The sequence below is a fragment of the Podarcis filfolensis genome, assembly GCF_964270895.1.
Source record: "Podarcis filfolensis genome assembly, chromosome: 8".
Taxonomy (NCBI): Eukaryota; Metazoa; Chordata; class Lepidosauria; order Squamata; family Lacertidae; genus Podarcis; species Podarcis filfolensis.
The window spans coordinates 83,581,086-83,590,638 of NC_139611.1; positions in this window are offsets into that span (position 1 = coordinate 83,581,086).

Consider the following 9,553-nt stretch of genomic DNA (forward strand, 5'->3'; position numbering starts at 1 on the left):
TTGCCAATCAGAAGGTCGGCGGTTCGAATCCCCACGACGGGGTGAGCTCCCGTTGCTCGGTCCCTGCTCCTGCCAGCCTAGCAGTTTGAAAACACATCAAAGTGCAAGTAAATAGGTACCGTTCCAGCGGGAAGGTAAACAGCTTTTCCGTGCGCTGCTCTGGTTCGCCAGAAGTGGCTTAGTCATGCTGGCCACATGACCCGGAAGCTGTACGCCAGCTCCCTCGGCAAATAAAGCAAGATGAGCGCCGCAACCTCAGAGTCAGCCACGACTGGACTAAACAGTCAGGGGTCCCTTTACCCTTACCCCTGGGGTACTGTGGGAGGCCGGGCTATGGACAACCCAGCGGTTTTCCCAGCAGCTCCCAAGCCATAAGCCACCCTGCTTCTATTTCCCCCAAAGTTGCTCCAGATACAGTAGTACCTTGGGTTACAGACGCTTCAGGTTATAGACTCTGCTAACCCAGAAATAGTACCTCGGGTTAAGAACTTTGCTTCAGGACAAGAACAGAAATCGTGCTCTGGCGGCGCAGCGGCAACAGGAGACCCCATTAGCTTAAGTAGTGCTTCAGGTTAAGAACAGTTTCAGATTAAGAACGGACCTCCAGAATGAATTAAGTTCTTAACCCGAGGTACCACTGCAGTTCAAAGGTGGCTCCTGCACAGCCTTCCCCTCTTGAAATTCCCTGCCAAGATTTTGCATACTTGTGGAATATCATCGAATCCTAGAACTAGAAGGGACCCCGAGGGTCATCTAGCCCAACCCCCTCCCCCCCGCAATGCAGGAATCTTTTGACCCAATGTGGGACTCGAACTCAAAACCCCAAGATTTAAGAGTCTCCTGCTCTACCAACTGAGCTATCCCAGCTAGAGAGAGAAGGAATGAACCATAAGGAAACTTCCCTTATGAGGAAAGGTAGCAGCATTTGGAACTCCTTAGTTTAGCGGGACGCGGATGGCACGATGGGTTAAACCACAGAGCCTAGGACTTGCCGATCAGAAGGTTGGCGGTTCGAACCCCTGCGACAAAGTGAGCTCCTGTTGCTCGGTCCCAGCTCCTGCCCACCTAGCAGTTCGAAAGCACGTCAAAGTGCAAGTAGATAAATAGGTACCACTCTGGTGGGAAGGTAAACGGCGTTTCCGTGCGCTGCTCTGGTTCGCCAGAAGTGGCTTAGTCATGCTGGCCACATGACCCGGAAGCTGTACACCGGCTCCCTCGGCCAATAAAGCGAGATGAGCGCCGCAACCCCAGAGTTGTTTGCAACTGGACCTAATGGTCAGGGGTCCCTTTACCTTTAGTTTAGACAAAAAGCAAGAGGTGATATGATAGGCGCTTATAAAAAGATGCATGGCATGGAGAAAAATGGATAGAAATAAGTTTTTCTCCCTCTTATAACTCTTAGAACATGTGGACGCCGTGTGAAGATTCAGGGCAGATAGAATCGTAGAACCGTAGTGTGGGGAGGGACCCTCAAGGATCATCCAGTCCAACCCCTTGCAATGCAGGAAACTCCGCTAAAGCATTCCTGACACCCAACCTCTGCTTAAAAACCTCCAAGGAAGGAGAGTTAATCACCTCCGAAGAGAGACCAGTCCACTGTCGAACAGCTCTTACTGTCAGAAAGGTTTTTTTCTTGATGTTTAGTTAGAATTTCATTTATTGTAACCAGATGGGTGGGGTATAAATAAATTATTATTATTATTATTGAGTATTTCACACAGCACACAGTTCAGCTATGGAACTCGTTCCCATGGGAGATGGTGATGGCCCCCAATTAATTTGGTGTTTTTTTTAAAAAAAAATATTTTTTATTAGGAATTTCAACATAACATTTTATCAAAAAAATATCATCCTTAATTCCCCCCTCCCCAAACTATAACCCCCCTCCCTTCCCTCCCCAGACCTCCCTCAGCTCCTTTCTCTGGTTTATCAACATATGTTATTCTCTGCAAATTGTATAGATCCTTAATTGATCCAAATATTGTCTATAAAAAGTTTGTGAATGTTTATTCAACACCTGCCAAGGAGTCCAATTCACTTTGTTGTTTCTTTCAATACTTTGTACAGTGGTGCCTCGCAAGACGAAATTAATTCGTTCCGCAAGTTTTTTCTTCTTGCGAGTTTTTCGTCTTGCGAAGCACGGTTTCCCATAGGAATGCATTGAAAATCAATTAATGCGTTCCTATGGAGACCGCTTGCCAGGCTGGCGGTGCGGAGAAGGGCTTTTCTCCCCACCGCAAGCCTTCAGGACAGGTCCGGGAACAGAGGGGAAGGCGCGCAGCGCTTCTCCTCTGTTCCCGGGGCTTGCGGTGGGAGGAGGGTTTTTCCTCCCCACCGCCAACATTCAGAACAGCATTCTGAATGTTGGCGGTGGGAAGGAAAACCCTCCTCCCACCGCAAGTCTTCAGGACAGCCATCCGAAGGCTGGCGCGGGGAGAAGATCTCTCCGCCCCACTGCCAGCCTTCGGAGGAGCCTTCCGAAGGCTGGCGGAGGGAGGAGGTCTCTCCGCCCCACCGCCAGCCTTCGGAGGAGGTCCGAGGACAGTGGGGAAGACGCGCTGCGCTTCCCCGCTGTCCTGGAGATTTCCCTATGGGCTTTCGTCTTGCGAAGGAAGCCCATAGGGAAATTCGTCTTGCGAAGCGCATCGAAAAACGGAAAACCCTTTCGTCTAGCGGGTTTTTCATCTTGCGAGGCGTTCGTCTTGCGGGGCACCACTGTAAAGGGTTCCCATTCATCTTTAAAGTCACAGTTATCCTTGTCACGTAACTTAGGTGTCAGTTTTGCCAATTCTGCATAGTCCATTAGTTTCTCTTGCCACAGTTCTCTGTGACGGCCCCCAATTTGGATGGCTCTAAAGTGGTATCGTGGTGCTTTAGCTACAAAGTGTGGCTTTGCGTCTTGGCCTAGCACAGTCTCCCAGGTGAGACTCTGGGTTTGATGCGTGAAACCATTGCCTGACTTGGAGAGTTTAAATAAATAAATACTGTCGCTAGGGTGGCGGTGAGAGCGGGTTGATACGGAGTGGGGACCCGAAAGGGAGTCAAGTGTGTTTGAGAGAGAGAGAGCATCCTTTTGTGATTTGACCCAGCTCCACCCTCCTCCCCAAAAGCTCTTTATAGGACTCGGACGCACCTGCCTCACAGCTGCTGTCTCTGCAAAGTGGCCGCAAACCACAATGGCTCCCTCGGGTATGGCTTTGAGAAATTGTCTTTGCACAAAAGCTGAGCCCGCAGGGGAAAAGGAAGGGCGTCAGAGGCAGCAGCTGGAGTTAGGCCTAAGCCGACTTGCTGCGCAAACTCTCTTCCCATTCCAGATCCTACAGAACAAGAAGAGAGGCAACACATTGAAAGGTGTACCAGCTGCTGCAAGGAGTTGCGGGCTTCGGACGTCATGCGTGGTGAATTTTTTCTCTCCTTTTGTTTTATTGGTTTGTTAGCAGACGTAGCAAAGAGGAAGAAAACAATAAAAAAATCAAAACAGTAAAGTGTCACGGCCTGGAAGGACAAAAGTACCAAGATACGTACGACGTATTAACTCATATTTGTGAAATATTCCCTTACAAATAATAAAAATTGATTCAAATAAAAGCATTCTCCACCTGTGAGTTCCATCGTGCTTGAGAGTAAAGGTTCTTCAATGAGCCAGACATTTGCATATACTAGGGACATGGAATGACCATGTGCCTCAATATTTATATAAGAAATAAAATCATGCCATATATATATATATATATAACGGTTGTTCAAGCTCTGCCCTTTATATACTTCCTGTTAACTTTTCTATATAGAGCTGTTTCCAAAGCTAGTTGTATTCCAGGTTGACCCACTGAAATTAACCTGATTAATTTCAGCGGGTCTAGAGAAGAATTTGGTTGGGCGCAACCTGCAATTTCTATAGCGCTGTCGTCATGAACGCACTATCACTGAGGTACCTCAGCTGTACTGAAACGAAGAGCTCATAGCAACCGGAAAGCACAGGCCTCTGCCTTGCAGAACTTACAACTGAAAGATGGATGATGAGGATATAGCAAGAGGAGAAAGCCAGGGTTGTGCAGTGGTTAGAGTGCTGGACTCTGACCTGGGAGAACAGGGTTTGAATCCCCACTCAAGCCAAGAAGCTCACTGGGTAATAGATTCGCTTGGCAGTTAAGCTCCTTTTGAGCTAAGTGTCAGGTCGATTCTGTGTCCAGGGCAGCTGTCTGCCAGCTCCATCTGGTACACAGGCTGAGACCCTACCTGCCTGCAAACTGTCTCGCCAGGGTGGTGCATGCTCTGGTTATCTCCCGCTTGGACTACTGCAATGCGCTCTACGTGGGGCTACCTTTGAAGGTGACCCGGAAACTACAACTAATCCAGAATGTGGCAGCAAGACTGGTGGCTGGGAGCGGCCCCCAAGACCATATAACAGTTGGAATCTGAAGCCTATTAGTCAGAGGAATTGGCCACTCTCCAGGTGCCCGGCTTGGATTCCTTGTTGATCTCCCCCGTCAGCGACTCCCGGCAAGACAAGGCGAGATCTCTTATTGGCGATCCTTCCCAACGTGAGAAGAACACAACCATCCCTCCTCCCTCACTCCCAGGGAGGGGAGAGAGACAGGCAGAAATGTATTTACATGCCTTTATTTCTGTCTTTCCAGCAGTACAGAGAAAACATGTCTGCACTCTTTCTACAGCAACAGCAGAGAGTGAAAAACTCCACCCATGTACTTCTGGTACAGGGTCATGTGACACTCTGAGCTAACATCCGGTGCTCAGTGCACAGAATAGACTGTTCCTTGTTCCCACGGTACAGTCCCAAAACATCAACATCCTGTTTGGCTTTCCAGCCATCTGGAGCACTCAGCAGCATTGCTCCTTTTTCGTAACATCCTCCCCCAAAAGAATCAATGCGTGTTGCGGCAAGCAAAGCGTGATCCAGAGAAGAAAACAAACAGTTGTTATAAACATAACACTCCCCTGTTGTTTCAGTTCCACCCTTGGAACTACCCGCCACTGGTTTCCCCAGTGTACCTCTCTGGTTGTCTGGCTTCCAAGGAATGAGTGCATCTGCATGACCTTGGCTAGCAACTCTCTGTTGTGTCTTTGTCTCTGACTTAGACACAGCTCCAACCTGTCCCCGGTTGTTTACAACAGCAACACATGCAACAGCTAAGTTAGCATACTCTTCTGAGTAGCTTTTGGGTGGTTCACCCTTTGTGACTCTCTCAGACCTGCGTAAGAGGTGCGGATCCTCTCTGCTCACTGGTTCTGTCTCAGGACTCTTAGGAGAACCAGTTCCAATAGTCAACAGTGGTTCATCCTTCACCTGTGAAGGTCTATCCATTGTGTGAGATTTCCTCTCAATGACTGTGACAACTGAGCTCTCTGAGCTATCACTGTCGCTCTCAGTACCACTGTAATCTGTAAAATCATCATCATCTGAATCGTCCTCTGTGGGAAATGTGTGTTCTATCACTCTCTCCTTTTCAGGAGCACTCTCTAGAAATTTTGTGAGAATCACCTGACCAGATTCAGACAAAATTACTCTGTAGAGACCCTTTTCATATCCCACAAAAATGCCTCTGGCATTCTTTACTCCACCTGGAGCTTCTGTCCTCACATGAGACCCAAAAACCTTGAAATGGGCAACAGAAGGTTTTCTCTGGAACAGTTTCTCAAAAGGAGAACTTCCCAACTCTTTCGAAACCTTTCTCACCCATGCATAACAAAACGACATGAGTGACTCCGCCCAGAACTCATGTGGCAGATGTGAACTAAGCAATTGCGCATTCATCCCCTTTTGCAATTCTTTGTTCACCCGTACACAGACACCCCTGTTCCACGCTTCCGCTGAAACAGCAACCTTGTGTCTTATCCCTTTCTTCTGCAGGAACCTCTGGAAATCCTGTAAAAGAAAAATTTGCTTTTCATCTGTCAAAAGACAATCAATGTTAGCATCATGCATCTTTTTGACCTTGTCACAAAACTCCTGAAACCTTTCCAAGGCTTCCTGTGGCCTCTGTAACATATAAAACCAGACAAAGTTAGAGAAATGATCCACACACACAAGATAAAATCTTGCATTGCCTCTAGATGGTTCTAGAGGACCAATCACATCAGCATACACCCGCTGAAACGCTCTGTCGACCCTGGCCACCTTCTTGGCGCTCGTTTTGGTCACACCTGCAAGAGAAATCAAGTTAGACTCAGAATTACATTCCATGTAATCACTTTGGTCAAAAGTCAACAAATACAGTCCATCTTTCTCTCTGGCAGAAAGATACAACTCTCCATCTTTGAAGATCTTGCAGCTCTCAGCATCATAGGACAGTTTCAGTCCTTTCTTTGCAATCTGCGAAACACTCAGCAGATTGAACTTCAATTCAGGAACCAAGTAAACATTGTGTATAGTCAAGTTCAGACTCTTAAGATACACAGTTCCAATCCCGGTCGCTTCCAGCTCCTGACCGTTGGCTTGTTCCACAGCGAAGCTTTGCTTCTTAAACGTCGAAAAGAGTTCTCTGCGTGGAGACATATGAAAATTACAGCCCGTATCGATTATAAACGAGTGTCCAACATCTGGCGTGGTTCCTTTCGCCATCAGGGCCTTTGCAGGTTTCACCGAAGACTTGGTATGACCTTTGCCTGCTGCCTCAGGCTTTGCTGAGCGGCCCTTCGCTCCTTTTGGCTGGCGTGGCTTCTTGCAGTTCCGCTGAAGATGCCCAGCCTGTCCACAATTGTAACATCGGACAACGTTCAAAGCTACAGCATTCTCTCCAGTAGCAACATCAGTGGGGGAATTAGAACTCCGTTCCTCCCTCCCCCTGTCCTTGGCATCCATTTTGAATCCAAGTCTCAGCTCTTCACCCTCAAGCTAGTAAAATCCAAAAGCTCTTTTGGGCTGTTTTTCTGCCTTTCCGGCAGGCAATCTGCAAGCTGTCTCACTGTCCTTGCAAAGAAGCGAAGACTAAACAACTTCTTTCGCTTTCCAGGCTCTGACTGAGCCAGCCCCACGTGTCAGTAACTTTCCACTGTACTGACTGTCGTTGCCTAGCAACTGTGCATACCTCTCTTCTTATCTAGCCACAAGAATTTCTGGTATGCAAGCCTTTGCTCTCAGAGCTGTTTTTCCAAACGCAGCTCTTGTGAACCAGAGAATATTCAATCTGCATTCACACTTTCAGCCCGAAATTCAGCATACCTTTTGGGGCTCCGATGCTTGGAAAACACCCCCTCTTGGTGTCCAGCCGTCTGTTCAGCTTCTGGCTGCAATGCAGACGTTATCTTCTTTCCTTGGTGCAGAGGATGGCACACGATCCATCAACCTCTCACCTCTCATGCTGATTCCCATGGATCAGATAACCAGCAGCTCCTGCTACCATATGTTGGAATCTGAAGCCTATTAGTCAGAGGAATTGGCCACTCTCCAGGTGCCCGGCTTGGATTCCTTGTTGATCTCCCCCGTCAGCGACTCCCGGCAAGACAAGGCGAGATCTCTTATCGGCGATCCTTCCCAACGTGAGAAGAACACAACCATCCCTCCTCCCTCACTCCCAGGCACTTTACATGCCTTTATTTCTGTCTTTCCAGCAGTACAGAGAAAACATGTCTGCACTCTTTCTACAGCAACAGCAGAGAGTGAAAAACTCCACCCATGTACTTCTGGTACAGGGTCATGTGACACTCTGAGCTAACATCCGGTGCTCAGTGCACAGAATAGACTGTCCCTTGTTCCCACGGTACAGTCCCAAAACATCAACATCCTGTTTGGCTTTCCAGCCATCTGGAGCACTCAGCAGCATTGCTCCTTTTTCGTAACAATAACACCAGTCTTGAAAGACCTACACTGGCTCCCAGTACGTTTCCGAGCCCAATTCAAAGTATTGGTGCAGACCTTTAAAGCCCTAAACGGCCTTGGTCCTGTATACCTGAAGGAGCCTCTCCACCCCCATCGTTCAGCCCAGACACTGAGATCCAGCTCCGAGGGCCTTCTGGCAGCTCCCTCACTGAGAGAAGCCAAGTGACAGGGAACCAGGCAGAGGGCCTTCTCGGTAGTGGCGCCTGCCCTGTGGAACGCCCTCCCCTCAGATGTCAAGGAACAACAACTACCAGACTTTTAGAAGACATCTGAAGGCAGCCCTGTTTAGGGAAGTTTTTAATGTTTGATGCATTACTGTATTTTAATATTTTGTTGAAAACGGCCCAGAAGGGCTGGGGAAGCCCAGCCAGATGGGTGGGGTATAAGTAATAAATTATTATTATTATTATTATTATTATTATTATTATTATTATTATTATTGTTATTACCCTGTTTCCAGATAAGTGGTTGTTGACTTGCAGCCATAGACTGCGTTCTCTGTCCACTTACTTGCAGGATAGGCCCCGTTATACTTAGTGCAATGCCTTCAAAGTAAATACGCATAGGATCTGACTTCCAGCCAGGTCATCCTTTCACTTTTTTTAAATAAAACAAATTTCAAGAGTCAAGTTTGTCCCAAGAACATAAGACTATAAGAAGTGATCTGCCGGATGAGGCCACGGTTCCATCTAGTTCAGCATCCTGTCCTCCCAGTGGCCAACCATGCCTGTGGGAAACCCGTAAGCAGGATAGGACCACGAGAGCCCCTCTTCCCTGTTAGAATTCCTGCTCCATGACTGCAGTCATGGGATTGTTGTCTTTCACATGACGGTGTATGTTTTGACTCCACAGAGTGGGATGTGACGGAGACAGGATGTTTGTGTTACTGTGTTCCGTGAAGTGGGACTATTGTCCTTTGTTCCTTTTCTCTTTGCTGTCTGATGCCAGAGAGAGAGGGAGCCATGTTGCAGTGCTCCGTGTGTGTTTATATGTAAATAAAGTAGATTAGCCAAAATGCTGAGTTGCTGAGGTCTGTTACACAACTGCGCAAACTCTGCGGATCCCTAAGTGTGCCGGTGTCTGTTGGCATCGGTTGCTGTGATGTTCGGGCTGAAGAAAGCTTTTGAAGCTCCCAAAGAATCGACCAGGAGGGAGAGAACATGCCAGTTGGGCATGTGTCTCTGCCAGGATCCTACTCGAGTGTAGGACGAGCTCCCTGGTGGTTTCCAGCAACTGGTATTCAGAAGCATTGTCTAATCCTCTCTTTTAAGCCATCCAGGTGGGTGGCCCTTATCGCCTTCTGTGGGAGTGAGTTCCACAGTTTAACTATCTCTGTGAAGAGCTCCTTCCTTTTACCTGTCTTGAAAGGGAGAAAATAAAGCGTTAAAATCGAGATGTGGAAAATATGGAAACAACGAGGAGAGACAGGACTGAGATTTGGGTATGCTTCAAGCTCCAGACTGTGGGAATCCCCCCCCCCCAATTAATAATTATAATTTGGATGATAATTTAGTCTTTTTTATTTTAGTTTTTTATTTTAATTGGATTATGATTTGATATGTTAATTAGATGTTTTTTACAGTCATAAAAGGTACAGGTAAAGGGACCCCTGACAATTAGGTCCAGTCGTGGCCGACTCTGGGGTTGTGACGTTCATCTCGCTTTATTGGCCGAGGGAGCCGGCGTACAGCTTCCAGGTCATGTGGCCAGCATGTG